Source organism: Ailuropoda melanoleuca, chromosome 19 (genome assembly GCF_002007445.2).
Source record: "Ailuropoda melanoleuca isolate Jingjing chromosome 19, ASM200744v2, whole genome shotgun sequence".
Taxonomy (NCBI): Eukaryota; Metazoa; Chordata; class Mammalia; order Carnivora; family Ursidae; genus Ailuropoda; species Ailuropoda melanoleuca.
The window spans coordinates 12,403,781-12,419,974 of NC_048236.1; the positions used below are offsets into that span (position 1 = coordinate 12,403,781).

The 16,194-nt window shown below is 35.7% G+C and overlaps 1 protein-coding gene and 1 non-coding gene across 7 annotated transcripts in view; both read left to right on the forward strand.

The window, feature by feature from the left end:
• The window catches only part of FAM83B (family with sequence similarity 83 member B), an 81,076-nt gene that overhangs the window by 18,095 nt on the left and 46,787 nt on the right, over nt 1-16,194 (forward strand). The window lies entirely within an intron of this gene.
• LOC117797186 lies at nt 12,470-12,576 on the forward strand. The gene has a single exon (XR_004622104.1). It is a non-coding gene; the product is annotated as a U6 spliceosomal RNA (small nuclear RNA).

Consider the following 16,194-nt stretch of genomic DNA (forward strand, 5'->3'; position numbering starts at 1 on the left):
GTTACAGTTTTTCGCTATAAAGTGTCTATTTACTAACTTACAGATGCCGTGCAGCATAGAAATGTAGATCTAAAAGGGACCTGAGGACCCACACATATATGACATTGCTTTGTTTCGTGTCACCAAGACCCAGAAATGCTCCAAAAGCTTGGTTTGATGAAGTACAGAAATATAAGACCCTTGAAATTCTCAGTGACCTTATAGTTTGCAAGATAGGCAACTAAAAGCCTCCCAATCATGTTAGGGAAACACAATGTTCTGAGGCTAATGTCAAATGCAGGCTTTGCAGAAGTAAGGTGACTTTTTCCCCCATACCTTTTGAACTCAAATAACCTGGCTTTTAGCTTGGCAGTATTGCATGAAAGAAAGTACTAACCTATTCCATTTGTTAAAAATTAGCTACAAAATCAGCACATGGTAGGTGTCCAAACTTAATGAATTAAACTCTCAGTTCAATTTTCTGAATTGAACCATGCGTGTTTTTACTTTATTTTTTAAAATTTTATTGATTTAACAGAGAGAAAGAGAGATAGCACAAGCAGGGGGAGCAGCAGAGGGAGGGGGAGAAGCAGGCTTCCCGCTGAGCAGGAAACCCAACATAGGGCTCAGTCCCAGGACCCTGGAATTGTGACCTGAGCCGAGGGGAGACACTTAACTGGCTGAGCCACCCAGGCGCCCCAAGTATCTTTAATTCTTTACTGTCCTATGCTCTGTGGACACATTATACAATTGTATTTTGTAAAACAACAGAATGAAAATCAAGAATTTATATGAATTCTTGTAAAGGTAGAATAACAAAGATCAGGTACTATAACATTTGCTAATTTCTGTTTCAGGAGACAGTATATTTTTGAACTGTAATAATAACTGAAAATTTAAAACAGCACTGAAGATTAATATTACTATGATAAACTTAGTTACAAATTCATGAGCCTACACCACAACTAGTTTCCTTTGGAGCATTGCATTTCTATGATGCAAAGTGAAATTGAGGACACATCATAAGTTCTTGGGCTAGCACTCACTGGAAACTGAATATTAGTCATGACCATTTGATGTGTTCTTTCTTTCTTTCTAATGTGGCAGCTATTTATTTAGTGAGCCTCTAAAAGTAATATCCTCTGCCTGGTCATTGTCTGCTGGGAACTCCCACTTGCAAGAGAATCATTTGAACCTTGTGCATTTGAGTATAAATCATAACAGATAACATAGTGTTTTGTTTTGTTTTCCAAAAGCATTGGAGAATGTTTTAATTTCTACCGAGATGCATTAAATATTAGGTCAAGTGGTCTATATGTGTGTATAATGTATATTTCTTTAGTCTTTTGGAAATATCTTTGTGTGTTACTATGTCTATTTAAAGATAAAGGATCCAATATTCCAGGAAAGAAAAAGTTATTGAAGTCATTTTTTCAAAATGTTACACTGTTATTGCCCATAACTAGACAAGGTCTTGTGAAAAAATTTTAAATAAGAAGAGCAAATATTTTGAAGTAAAAGCTTGTCAGAACACATTGCTTTGTAGATTAAGTGGGGTTTTCATGACTATCATTTGCTCAGCAGATAAATCAGGTTCTTACAGTCTTTGGAATCAAAGGAAGCTTATTAGCTATCAGGGTCAACTTTCTGTTTTCAAACTGTTTTCAGAAAAACTCTCTTTATTGGATAACTCTCAATGAATTGTCATGGCATTATGAAGAGGATGGCATTTTTTCCATAAAGTGTTTGAGTAATGTATATTTTAATGAATAGAACGAATTGTCTCGCCTTCAAATTTCTTAGGGAGATTCTTTAGGTCATCAACATATGAAACTGTTGAGCTGCGAAGCCAAACAAGTAGCGCAAGGAACTGGCAAAGCAGAACCCAAGAAAAATGATCTCAGAGAAGAATTTAAGTCCATTTTCACTGTCTGTTTGCAATTGACAGAAGGTACTTATGGATTTTAAAAAAAAAAAGTCGGTATTATGGAAAAATCTTAAAATAATGAAAATAATCCAAAAGCGCTTTTCTTAGAGGTCCAAGCTTTGGAATTCTGATCACCAAATTAACCTTCCAGTCCTCTGAGAAAGGAAATAAAAATGATACTATATCATACCTATCTTTACTGGAAATACTTTGTTTTTAAATTTCACTGATTTATATGCTCATGTTTCTATCTCAAGTCACACAGTCTCTGAGTCACTCTTCTTTTATAAGCAATACTGTATGAAATACTATATGAAATACTATATGAAATACTATAAATCTTTATAGTATTTCAAAGATCCATAGACTCATTTTTATTTACTCATTTTATTTTTGCCAATTGTCACTTAGAAATTGTACAACGGTGGGCACCTGGGTGGCTCAGTCAGTTAAGGGTCTGCCTTCGGCTCAGGTCATGATCCCGGGGTCCTGGATGGAGTCCCACATTGGGCTCCTTGCTCAGTGGGGAGTCTGCTTCTCCCTCTCCCTCTGCTGCTGTTCTCTCTCTCTCTCTCTCTCTCTCTCTCTAATAAAAAAAAACAAATCTTAAAAAAGAAATGGTATAGAGGTTTTTTGTTTTTGTTTTCTTGCTTTTTCCTTTTGTTTTTTCTTTGTATGTCTGCTTACTTTGTTATTAGAGAATTTTCCTTTGGGAAAATCCAGTTAGAAATAACTTCTTACTTGTGCCCTAAACGGACCATACTTTTATTTACTGTCTCTTTTTTCCAACTCCTTCCTATTTTTCCCTATGTGGTTGCCGTAATTATATTTGGGTCAACTTTATATAATCTGATAGCGTCTAGCAAGACTTTTCCCAGGTAATTACTTGTCTCTCAAGAGGTGTTCCCAAGGTGATATATGCATGTATTTTTAATTACTGTGAACACCTCTTATGAAAGTATCCTCTCTAATTACTTTAAAAAGTCATCTTTCATTAAAGTAATTTTTCTTCTAGCCTCTCAGTGGATATCCATAAAGTTGTGATTTCTGATTGTCTTGAATATGTGAATGCTTAACCAGAGTGCTGTTTTCCTCTGTTTCCTTATTCTAGGCTACGTTCTGTGAGGTATGAATCTTACTCTTGTGAAATAGGGACTCAAGAAGACACATAAGCATGAATCTAGTGAGAATTAGGGCACAGTATTTCCTGAGATGTTCCATACTGCCTCTCCTGAGTCACTGCTGTTGGGTGTGGCTGTTATGGCCTGAGGAGCTATTAGTAATACAGAGAAACATTAACCACCAATTGGCCCATGGCCACAAATGGGAAGGTGAACAGATGGTGAGGCTTTTCCTGGGATTTGCCTGGCATTATAAAGGTAGTACTAGACTAGAGGCTCTTATCTAGGGTCTTCCACTAACTAGTTAGAGACCGAATAGGTCATTGCACCTCCCCAGGTATCTTCATTTATGTAGTGAAAGACATGAAGCAAAGCCTTTCAGTGTGTTTTTAAATCTGATGTTGCTGTCCAGATCTCTAATAGTGCTTACCAATTCAGGATTATTTCAATATGTTATACGCCTTGCTGAATTAGTCCATTATAGGAATAATTATTTTGTGTCATAGTGTGTCACTTCCATCTGCATGACTTGCGATCATATCCTGCCTAGCTAAGTGATATTGATGTATTTATCAGTGTCTTTGTTAGGCTAGGATCATCACTGCCCTGATGGTCCCGATTTTTATTAAGAATTTCCTTTCTGCCCTCCCTATTGCAGCTCTCACTATGAATACTTGTATTTTTTGAACTTGAGTCAAAATTAGTTTTTTCCAAGAAATGTTTTTTTGTGTAGTCAGATTTAATGACAGTTTTTATCCTATGACATTAATTTGAATACCTCTTCCCTAAAACACATTACATGTTCATACACACACACACACACACACACACACACACACACACACACACACACACACACATATATATATATACTTATGTGTATGTGCGGGAGAGAAAGATTTTGTTAAAATGCACTGGCTTTACTGTGCTAACTGTTGCTGTGTCTGTATGGGAATCCACTTTCTACACCAAGCTCCTGGTGCTATGCAGGGGGATAACACATTCCACATTCTTCCCAGTTCATTTACCTTCTCCCTTCCTCTACTATAGCAGTAACTGTCATGAGACAATATACAGTTTTAACACAATTACTTAAGGGAGGGGAGAGGAAGGAAGACACCATGTAGGGACTCTGACCTTATTGCAAGATCAAGTTTTGGGCTTCCTTAGTTGACTTGAAAACTTGTATGGACAAAACACTGTAGCTTCTCTCTCTCTCTCTCTCTTTTTAAATCACCCAAATTCAAAGAATTTTTTTTTAAAGAGACTTCAGGGAATGGTATGAAAGCTCTGTGTCTTGGAGTCAGTTAGGGCTGGGTTGAATCCCAGCTCAAACAGCTGTTTTGTATTAGCTATTACACTACAACCTCTCTGAGCTTTATTTTTCCCATCTGTAAAATGGAGATGCTAATACCGCATAGGCTCCTTGTGAGGATGAAATGAAATAGTTGACATGTCAAACATGACACCACACATTCATTCATTCATTTTTTTAAAGAGTTTATTTATTTGTCAGAGAGAGAGAGAGAGAACACTTGTATAAGCAGGGAGAGCAACAGGCAGAGGGAGAAGCAGGGCAGGGAACCTGATGTGGGGCCCCCAGGACGCTGGGATCATGACTGGAGCAGAAGGCAGATGCTTAACTGACTGAGTCACCCAGGTGTCCAAACTCAGATCCCTTTAGAGCCAGGGTAGAAAAATAACTCTGCAGAGCAGAAGCAGCATGTGGTATTCCAGCAGGGAGTGAAAAGAACATGGGCAAGAGGAAAATAACTTGACTTTATAGGCATTCTTGTTTAAAATGTAATAAATGAAAGATACCTTGCAGCTAAACGAGATAAGCTTAGGACCTCAAGTGCACATTGAGGATTCTTATCAAAAGTTAACTTTCATGAGAATAAGGATATGACTGTCCTTTACTTATCTGTCCTTCTAATGAGATGTAACATATAATGGGGGTTTTCTGCGGGAGCCTTTTTGAGATGATGAGGGCTGCAACGCCAGACTGACGTCTTGTATTTGAAGGATTCTGCCTCCCCTTCTACAGTTGCCACAGGTTCAGCATGTGGTATGTACTTTTATGTTATTCTTTTTTAAACTGGTCACTCTTCAAATTATCTTGAAAAAAAAAATGTTGGCTATTGTCATCAGGACTGAAACTGGGATCTGGTTTTGAGTAATGGATTTCATTATGTAGTCTAGTAACAGTATCAGGTATTATTCACTGAGCACATACATGTCACACGCTGTGCTAAGCACTTTACGTGCATTACCTTAAAGTGACCTTCACAACCACCCTGTGAATTCTGTATTTTTATCATCTATATTTTACTGATAATCTGCTTTTTTGTGATAGGTGTGACTCCAAAATGATCATAATTGGAAAGTAGCAATGACAGCCTATTCCTCGATGGAGGTCTTAGAAGATACGGTTGGGGGATCCAGGCTGCAGACTAGATGGTGGACATGTGGAAGCACAGGGTTCCACATGAACCACGTACAAAGCCGTTATGGGGCTGCTGTGAGAAGTCAGGGGAACCTGCCTGCCACTGACAGAAGGTTATGATTAAGGTGATGAGGGGTAGTATCTAGGATGCAGACTACATAAGGAGGCACTAAAAAGAAATGGGTTCTCCTGAGTTTAAATGTGGGGGAAATTTGAAGTTAGAGAAGGGCAGTCAGATAATGAAGTTGTCCTTTGGCTTCTTCAGGCTTCAACTGTGAGGGGAATCAGTCACTCTTTGGACAACCTGATAGGTAAAAAAAATACGGCAGGTGCTCATTCATTCGAGCAGATATTTAATGCCTACTGTATGTCGGGTACTGGTCTAAATTCTATGGATACATAAGAGAGTAAACTATGTAAGAAACCCTGCCTTTGAATGGAGCTTACATACAAATAAGGTAGATAATCATAATAAATGAGGAATGGTAAGGAGAAAAAGAAAACAAAAGCACAAACATGGTTGGGTCAGGAGAGTTGAGAGTGGTGATGGTGTTAGTCTGCATTTTAAATAGGGTGCTCAGAGTATACCTCATCAAGAAAGCGACAGTCAAGGAAAGAGGAAATGAACCATGCATCTATTTGCAGCAGAGCAGGCTAGACTTAGGGTGAGCTTTAAGGCAGGAACATGGCTTCATGTTTGTTAGAGGATGCCATTAAGGATGCCAGTTGCTGGACCCAGCTAAAAGGGGAGATGAGTAGGTGGGTTCAGAGAAGTAACAGGGAGGTCCACATGAGCCATTATAAGCACCTTGGCTTATGCTCTGTGTAAAATAGGGAGCCACTGGAGAATTTTGAGTACATGAAAGACACAATCAATTTCATATATGCCATAGTAAAGGATACATCTGGCTGCGATACTGAAAATTGACTGTAGGGCTCAAGAATAAGCATATCAGAGGCTCTGAAAAAAATTCAAGTCTGAGATGATGATACATTAGATGGTTGAGATGGCAACAGTGATGGTTAGTTTTTGGATATATTTTGAAGACAGTAACTGTGGGTGTGAAATAAGTTAGAGAATATGAAATGACTCCAGAATTTTTGGCCTGAGCAATTGGAATGATGGCATTGTCATTTGAAGGTGGCATCAATAATCAGAGAGTTGGAATCAGGAAGCACAGCGACCAGGTTACAGAGGCCTGGAAGTTCCTATTTTCACCATGTCCCCAGGATGGTTGACTAGTAACCTCGTCACCAAGACCTACAGACATATCTGAATAGACACTAGAGATCACATTTGAATCTAAACACAGAGAGACTGGACATGGAGATCAGTCCTGATCTGAGGGCATAGGTAGGGATGGAAAGTAACTTACATAAAATTTGGATACAAAGAATTGGGCAAATAGAGAGTGAGAGATAAGGTAAGACTGGCTGGATGCTGACCTAAGACCTGATAAAGCAGGAGCTTACATAACCTGGTAAGACATGGAACCTCCCAAAGGCAATTATTTAACAACTCTCATATGCTGGATCAGGTGACTGAAGGACAGAATATGATACGGGGAAGTTGTCACTTGGGAGGTCACTTTGTTCACAGGTCATTTGGGTGAATAAATTTGGTATTTTCAGACAGTAGAGAATGTGGTGTGAGTAGAGTGGGTTTGAAAAAAAGGCAGGCACTGGTTGGTGGGAGAGGTATATTAAGATCGAATTGTGGAGGTCTTTCAAATCAGTTCAGTGGTTATGGCCAGTAGGAAGTCATGAAATATTTTTGACCCATGATTTAAATCTATATGTCTTATTGAATCCCTGCTATGTGTAAGACATTCTGTTATGTCATATAAGTGGAAAGAAAACACTTCAGGTTGTTTACAGTTTAATATTTGGAAGCTGTGCTAGCAGATTAGATTCGTAGAGATATATAGATAAAATGTTGTTGGGTGTATGAACATTATGTGAATGACCTATGTATTATATAGGATCTGGATTTTTTCCCACCTTTTTACTGTTAATGTATCAGCATATTCTGGAGGTATTTCCTGAAGTTTCAAAGTAGAAACATTTTAATGTAAATAATACACCTTCAAAATTTTGATTGTTAAACACAGCTTACTGGATCAACAAATGCATATAAAAATGGTGTATTTTTTCTTATTATCAGAGTACAAATTTTTCCCTATAGAAAATATGGAAAAATACAGGACAGAGATAAGGAAATAAAATTCTAGCTATTTTCTTCCCTGTAAGAGAAATGGATAGGGAAGTACATGTGCACACAAGCATGTGTGTATGCGTTTTAACGCTTTCTGTAGATCTCTGAAATAGAATGTTTATACGTAATATACTGGAGATCATACTTCAAATTATGTATAAAAATTTGCCTCCTACTTCTTTCACTTAGGATTTTTCCCATAATAAAATAATTGATTTCCTGTACTGATAAGCAGTGGCATCACAAAACAGGAACAATGGGAGCTGCCTGCCCTGGATGCAGGTAATAAGGAAGTTCATTATCTCTAGGGAATTTAAAAACAACAATAAGATTGACTAAAAGGCAGTCTGCTTTTTATTACACCATATGCTGGCAATTGTAAATAATGTCAGTGATGATATGCTGCTCCTCACCAGGGCAGGTCCCTGCTCCCCCCACCCATCCTTACCCCTCCCGTCATTCCTTGGTACACCAGCACTGATAATGATGAGAGTCTTATGGTAATATTCCTGTAGAAAGGAGCAAAGCGTCATAACTGGTTTTGTGTAATCATTAAACACTCCATAATTAGTCGACTTGCAAAGCTTTAAAAGCAGAAAAAAATCAGTACACATTTTTTTCACAAACCAACACTTTCCTTTGGACTGTATTAATTTCTTATTAATAATCACCTTTTGATCTCCCCCTTAAGAATTCAAACAGATATTTTAAACAAGTAAATAAATGTGAAAAGCAAAAACATTGCCATTTGGCTGAATATCAATCCAATATGTGCTACTGGAAAATCCATAATCATGAAGAAAAAAATCAGTATCTGTGTCATAGTGGTCATATTGAAGCCTGCTGAAATCCTGGAGCAGTTACGGGAAAAAAATAAAGAATCACGAACCATGTAGTCTTTTTACAAATGGGCAATTGGAAATTGAGAAAATCCAAAAGTCTGAAGTCACCCAACTGATTAATAACTATTAGGACAGATAATATTCAGGCTTCTCAATTTCTATTACCAGACTTTTTTTTTTTTTTTTAAGACTATATGAGAGCGAGAGCGTGTGCAGACAAGCGGGGCGGGGGGAGGGGGAGGTGAGGAGCAGAGGGAAGGGACAAATAGACTCAGCACTGAGCAAGGAGCCCAGCATGGGGCTCTATCCCATGACCCCAAGATCGTGACCTGAGCCGAAATCAAGAGTCAGACAGATGTTAACCGACTGAGCCATCCAGGCGCCCCTCCATTAATAAGACTTTTATGTTATGTTGCTTCTCCACTGGGAAGGAGAACTAAATTTCTCAACAACAGTAGTAATATCTAATGTTCATTGAGTGGTATGTGCCAGGCAGTGTTCTAGGCTCTTTATATGTGTTAACATATTCATAACAGCTCTCTAAGATAGATAGCTCTATTGCCTCCATTCAGAGGTGAGAACAAAGAGGTTAAATAACTTATACTAGGATTTAGAAGTAGGAAATGGCAATGCTGGTATTTGAGTCCAGGCAGGGGGTCCAAACAGAACACATAACCATCAGTATTACCTCTGATAGACCATTCCATGCTGGTACCGTGTGGAGCAGCTGAATTCTCACCACGCTTTTGTGCAGGAATCCCATTTGATTCCTGCTTATTTACCAGATAAAGTCCAGCTCAATAAGCCTGGCATATATGAGGCTCTTCATGCATCCTTCCTTTTGTGCTTTATCTTCTTCCTCCTTCCTTCAGTCACCTCCAGTTTTATTGAATTGCCATTTTCTGGGCATTCCATGGTAGCTTATTCCTTCTTAATTTTGTAATGATTATTCCCCTACTTGAAGCATCTTTTTCTGTTCTTTGTCTCCTATTCAGTTTTTAAAAATTCATGTTAAATTTTATTTGTTTGGTTGGGCTCTGATCAGTTCCCTTGCCAGACTTTGATTAATCACCTCCTATGATATTGTCACCTTTGTACTTGTCCTTTGATTTTAGATGAGATGCATTCTCCATTCTGTTACAGGGTTCAAGGTTCTTCTTTTTTTTTTTTATTTAAGATTAGATTAATTTTTTAAATTGAAATATTAACATACAATTTTGTCTTAGTTTCAGGTGTACAACATATTGATTCAACAATTCTATACATGCTCAGTGCTCATCATGATAAATGTAGTCACCATCTGTCCCAGTACATTATTTTTAAATTAATTTGTCATAATTTTTTCTTTGCCGTATATGAATTCTTTGTTAGATGCATATATTGCAAATATCTTTTGTGACTTTTTCACTGTGGTAATGGTATTTTTTTTGATAAACAGAAGTTTTTCATTTTAACATAGCCCAATTTGTTAATCGTTTATCTTAAAGTTAGTTATTTTGGGGTTTCTTGGAGGAAATATTCGCCTACCCTAAAATTTATTGGCTTTTAGAAGTTTTATTTTATCCTTCATATTTGGATATACAGATCTTTCTAGTGTTGATTTATATGTATGATGTGAAGTCAGGATCCATGTTAATGTTTGTATGAAGATCTAGTTGACCCAGCACCTTTAATTGGCAAATCATCCTTTCCATGCTGTACTACAGTGTCACTGTTGCCCTAAATCAAGTAACCACTTACTGGTATATTTCTGGTCTCTGTTCTATTGATCTATTTTCTATCCTTGTGCCAAGACCAGAGTATTTTAGTTACCACAGCCTTACAGTAAATGTCTCTGTTCAGTAGTGTAAATCCTCTATTGTTCCCCACCCCCCACTCCCCAGTCTTGCCCTGGCTTTTCTAAATCCTCTGCTTTTCTATAGGAATTGGAAAATCGTCTTGTCTATTAAAAAAAAAAAAATCTGAAATTTTCATTGACATTACATAGAACAGTTTGAAAAGAATTGGACTTTATATATTGAATTATCCAATCCATGAACAAGGTATATCCCTCCATTTATTGTTATTAGTTTGTTTCAGTGAGATTCTATATATAGCTCTCACACATCATTTGTTTGGCTTGTTTGGAGTATTTATTATTTTTCATCTTATTGGAAATGATACCTTAAGAGTTTTTGTTCTATTTTTTTTGTCTTCTTTACTAGTATATAGATTTTTTTTTTTTTTTTGGTATTTTGACTTGGGTCCAATGACTTAATAAATTCACTTGTTAAATCCAGTAGTTTTTATATAGATTATTTGGAATTTTCTATCTATATCATCATATCTGTAAATAATGTGTTTTATTTTCTCATATAAATTTTCAAAGTTTTGATGACCTAATTACATTGCTAGGTCTTGCACTACAATGTTGGATATAACATGAAATATGAATAGTGCTTGATGTGGAGTTTTTTCTTAAACCATTTTAAATGTAAAGTCAACTGACTTTTAATGTTGTTTAAAGATAATGTATTTTTACTATTTTAAGACTTTCTTTTCTTCTCTCATTTTCAGTAGAGATGTAACTACATGAGTACATATTTTTTATTTTTTTTTTCCTCTTGAACATAGTAAAGCTGCTTTTGAGTCTGTGTCTTAATGTCTTCCTGTTGTTTTAAATATCTCAGCTGGCATCTCTTCAAATATTGCTTCTGCCGTATTCTTTTTCCCCTCTTCTAAGAATTCTGATTAGAGATATGATATACATCTTGTTTCTTTATTTAAGCATCACATATAAATTTCATATTCATTTTTGTAATTTCCGTAACTTTCTCTGTACTTCATTCAGGATATTTTCTGTATAGTTATGTTTAAGTCACTAATCCTTCTTCATTTGAGTATGATATACTATTAAACTCATCCATTGAGTTCTTAATTTTGGTGTATTTTTCAATCATGTGATTCTTGAATTGAAAGCCTGTTTATGATGATACCAATATCTGGATCACCTATGGGTCTGTTTCTGTTGTTTGTTTTTTTTTCTCTTGGTGTTTGGTCATTTGGTTCTGTCTTCTCATGTGCTTGGGATTTTTTGATTGAATGCTCGATATTTAGTATAAAAAATTGCAGAGGTAATCTCCTTTACACAGGATTTAGTTTTCTTTGAGTTGACAGCTAAAGTAAGATTAGATCCCCTTATTCCAGATAGGGATTGAGATATAATGAGGCTGAGATTTAGTCTTTCAAGAATAGTGGTCTATCTCCAGTTTTCCCTTACCCTTAGGGTAACACTTCTGGGATTTCCTTTAAACACTGAAGGTGTTTACAGGGTCCTCTTTCTTGGAAGAATCTGAACTCCAATGTGATTGTCAAAAACATTCTTAAGCTTTTTCCCCTCTTATTAACTTCCTTCTGTTTGGTTTCTTTTACTGAGTGAGAAATTTAGGATTTGGCAAGTGTCAAGGGCAATACCACAAGGAATCTTGAGTTCACTTTATTGTGATTCCCATTGCTCTGTGAATAGGGGTTATTAATGGAGTCCTTTTTGCCTTTGTGGTACTGGCCTCCAGTTTTGTTCGTTTTCTCTATCCTTCTGAGATTGCTGAAAGGTCTTCACCATAACTTACCTTGCTACCAGTGCCTTGCTTTGAATTGGCAAGTGTGTAAAAGCGTTAGGTGAAAAAGCGGCAGGAAATTTATCTTACTTTGTTATTTCTCTTCTATCTATGATCTTGGCCCCACAAATACTGGCTGTCTTTATTATTTTTTTCTGGACCTTATTATTTCCATTAGGAGAGTTGGTCTAATAAAATTATCATTTTCTTGTATTAGAGAAGCCCCTTTTTTATTTTGAATGCATAACTATGATTAAGTATCACAAAATTTGTAGGTGAATTTAAGAAAAAATAACACATGTATCAGATATATTAAAGGAATTTAAAATAAAAACCATTGATAGTGTTCATTTCAGCAGCATATACAACAAAATTGGAACAATACAGAGAAGATTAGCATGGCCCCTGTTCAAGAATGACACGTAAATTCATGAAGCATTCCATAATTTTGCTGAATGCAGGATGGGCCTTAGGAAGGGCATTTGTTGCGATGTGCACTGGGGTGCTATATGTAAGTGATGAATTATTGAATTCTGCTCCTGAAACCAATATTGCACTGTATGTTAACTAAAATTTAAGTAAAAATTTTAAAAAATAATAAGCTACCACTATTTAAATGTATAGAAAAAGATTATTTAAAATTTGTGTCTAATTCAAAACTATGGATATTAATCATTCAGTGAATCAGTTAAAGGCTAGTTTTTTCTTCTTCTTTTCAGCATTTCCAACATTTTAAGAGTGGAAACCATCCTGTATCTTATTTTAACTTCTCATGCTTTAACCTTGTCAACATTTTTCTGTATAATGCATGTCATGAAACTCGTTATTTTAACCATTATTCCAATGAAGTTTTGTCTGTATAAGCTACAAATGATAAATTCTTGTGTTTAGAATACTACTCAAAATCCTGTACGTGTGAGAATGTGTTTAGGTGTAGATATGCTACCTATGTAAGGATGGACAGTCATGTATATTTATGAGGGTATAGGTACAGACTTTCAGTTTTGTATGTTTAAAATATTAGAGAGAGACCTGCAAGTCCTTGAAAAGCACAGATGTTTAACTGGGGAATTTAATAGGGCTTAAGTGCTCTTAGGTTTAAAGTCTTAAAAAATTAATTCTATGTGCCATAAATATCATATATAGCCATATATAATTTAGTAATAGTACTTTATATGTATATAACTTTTATATTTTAACTGTTTCAGGTAAACTTTTTTTTTAAACAAAAGTATATAATGCCGTAATCTATTCAAAATGTGAAGATGAAAACAACCCTGAATGAAGCCAAAATCAAGAATTTTATAGCATTTTGCTCTTTACAGTTGTGTTCTAGAAAACATAAGTTTGGGAAACTGTAATATTAATTTTTTTCAAGTGTATGTTTACTTCATTTTTTTTTTCAAAAACATTTACCACATTCAAACAGTAAATGTATTCATTGAGCCAAGTATACTAATGGTTTTCTCTTTGTAAGTTACATTTCAAATAGTTTATTTCAGTTTTCAGTCCAATTTAAAAAACCATGCAGCTCATTCCTAAAATGGAAGATTGCCCTATCAGCGGCCATTTTATATTTTTGTCAAAGTAGACCAATTCTGATTCAATCAACATAGCTTTTAGGATTTATTTACATAGTTTCACAGTACCAAAATCCCTGGAGCTCAAAGTCACAGGTTTCCCAGAGCTTAGTTTCACATAAATGTGTGCATCCACACTGTTTTATTTTTAAAGGTGATATCAAAGAAATTGAGAGGCCAAACAATTATTTAAAAATAATATTTCAGGAAATGTAACCCAGAGAATGTACTCTCTTTGTTTGTTTTGTTTGTTACCCCTGTGAAATCTCCCCTCAACACCAGAAGTAAAAAAAAAAAAAAAAAAAAAAAAAAAAAAAAAAAAAAAAAAAAAAAAAATCTTTTTTTTTTTTTTCCTGGTTACTACTGAAGAAACGTGCAGATATCTATAACCTCTGTAACAAAATAGTCAACTCCTGTGGTCGTATTAACTGAGAAGAAACAGTGATGATAATTTTTTTAAAAATTACGCATTTATCATGGAGCTTTGCATTTAAAAACTGGACTGAACATCTTTGTTTTCAAATGCTGAGGTCTGCTTTGATAAAATCCCCAAAGCTTCCTTCCCATTTGGGGACTTTCCAGGTGAATACCTTTAAGTTTCCAACTTTTCCACCTCAAATGCTACCTTCTCTTCTAATCTGTTTTCTTCAGAGGAAAAAAAAAATCTGTGGTCTTGACCCACACCCCTGGTACTCTATTACTTTGATTTTTGTTTTTGTTTTTTTACTATGGTTGACACATAATGTTAAGATTAGTTTCAGGTGTACAACGTAGTGTCAAGGACTATATATGTCATGCCATGCTCACCACAAGTGTAACTACTATCTGTCACGATACAGATTACAACATCACTGACTATATTTTCTATGCTGTATCTTTTATTTCCATGATCTTTATTCATTCCATAACTGGAAACCTGTATCTCCCACTCCCCTTTACCCATTCTGCACCCCTCCCCCAACTATCAGTTTGTTTCTGTATTTATAGGTCTGTTTCTGCTTTGTTTGTTTATTCATTTGTTTTGTGTTTTAGATTCCACATATAGGTAACATCATATGGTATTTGTCTTTCTCTGATTTATTTTACTTTGCGTAATATAATCTAAGTCTATCCATGTTGTCACAAATGGCAAAATCTCATCCTTTTTTATGGATGAGTGCTTCCCGTTGTGTCTATATACCACATCATCTTTATCCATTTACCTTACTGACAGACATTTGAACTGATTCCATATCTTGGCAATTGTAAACACTACTGCAATAAACATAGGGATGCATATATCCTTTCAAATTAGTGTTTTTATTTTCTTTGGGTAAGTACCCAGTAGTGGAATGATTGAATCATATGGTATTTCTATTAATCTTTTGAGGAACCTCCATACAGTGGTTGTACTAATTTATATCCCTACCAAGAGTGCAGAAAGATTCCTTTTTCTCCGCATCTTTGCCAACACTTGCTGTTTCTTGTCTCTTTGATTCTAGGCTTTCTAACAGGTATGAGGTGATATGTCATTGTAGTTTGGATTTGCATTTCCCTGATGATGAGTGATGTTGAGCATCTTCTCATGTGTCACTCGGCTATCTATGTTTTTTTGTAAAAATGTCTATTCGGGTCCTCTGCCCAAAGTTAATTGGATTATTACTATTTTTTGGTGTTGAGTTGTATAAGTTCTTTATATATTTTGGATACTAATGCTTTATCAGATGTATCATGTGCAAAGAACTATTAGAAGTAATAAAGGAATTCAGTAAAGTTGCAGGATATAAAATTAGTACCTAGAAATCAGTTGTGTTTCTATATACTAGTAATGAACTGGCGGAAGGAGAAATTAAGAAAACGGTTCTATTTACATTTGCACCAAAAATAATAAACTTAGCCAAGGAGGTGAAAGATCTGCCTGTACTCTAAACTATAAAACATTATTGATGAGAGAAATTGGAGGTGTTACAAGCAAATGGAAAGGTATTCTGTGCTCGTGGATTGGCTATCAAAATACCAATAGCATTTTCCACAAAACTAGAAAAAATAATACTAAAATTTCTATGGAACCACAAAGGACCCAGAATAGTCAAAGCAATCTTGAGAAAGAACAAAGCTGGAGGTATCACAATCCCAGACTTCAAGATATACTACAAAGCTGTAGTAATCAAAACAGTAAGGTACAAAAATAGATCAATGGGACAAAATAGAGCCCAGAAATAAACCCACATTATATGGTCAATTAATCCATAACAAAGGAGGCAAGGATATGCAATACAGAAAAGATAGTCTCTAAAATAAATGGAGCTGGGAAATATGGACAGCTACATGCAAAAGAATGAAACTGGACCACTTTCTTTGACCATATACAAACGTAAACTCAACATGGACTAAAGACCTAAATGTGAGACCTGGAACCATAAAACTCCTAGATGGAAGCAGAGGCAGTTACTTCTTTGACATCTTTCTGGACATGTCTCCTCAGGCAAGGGAAACAAAAGCAGAAATA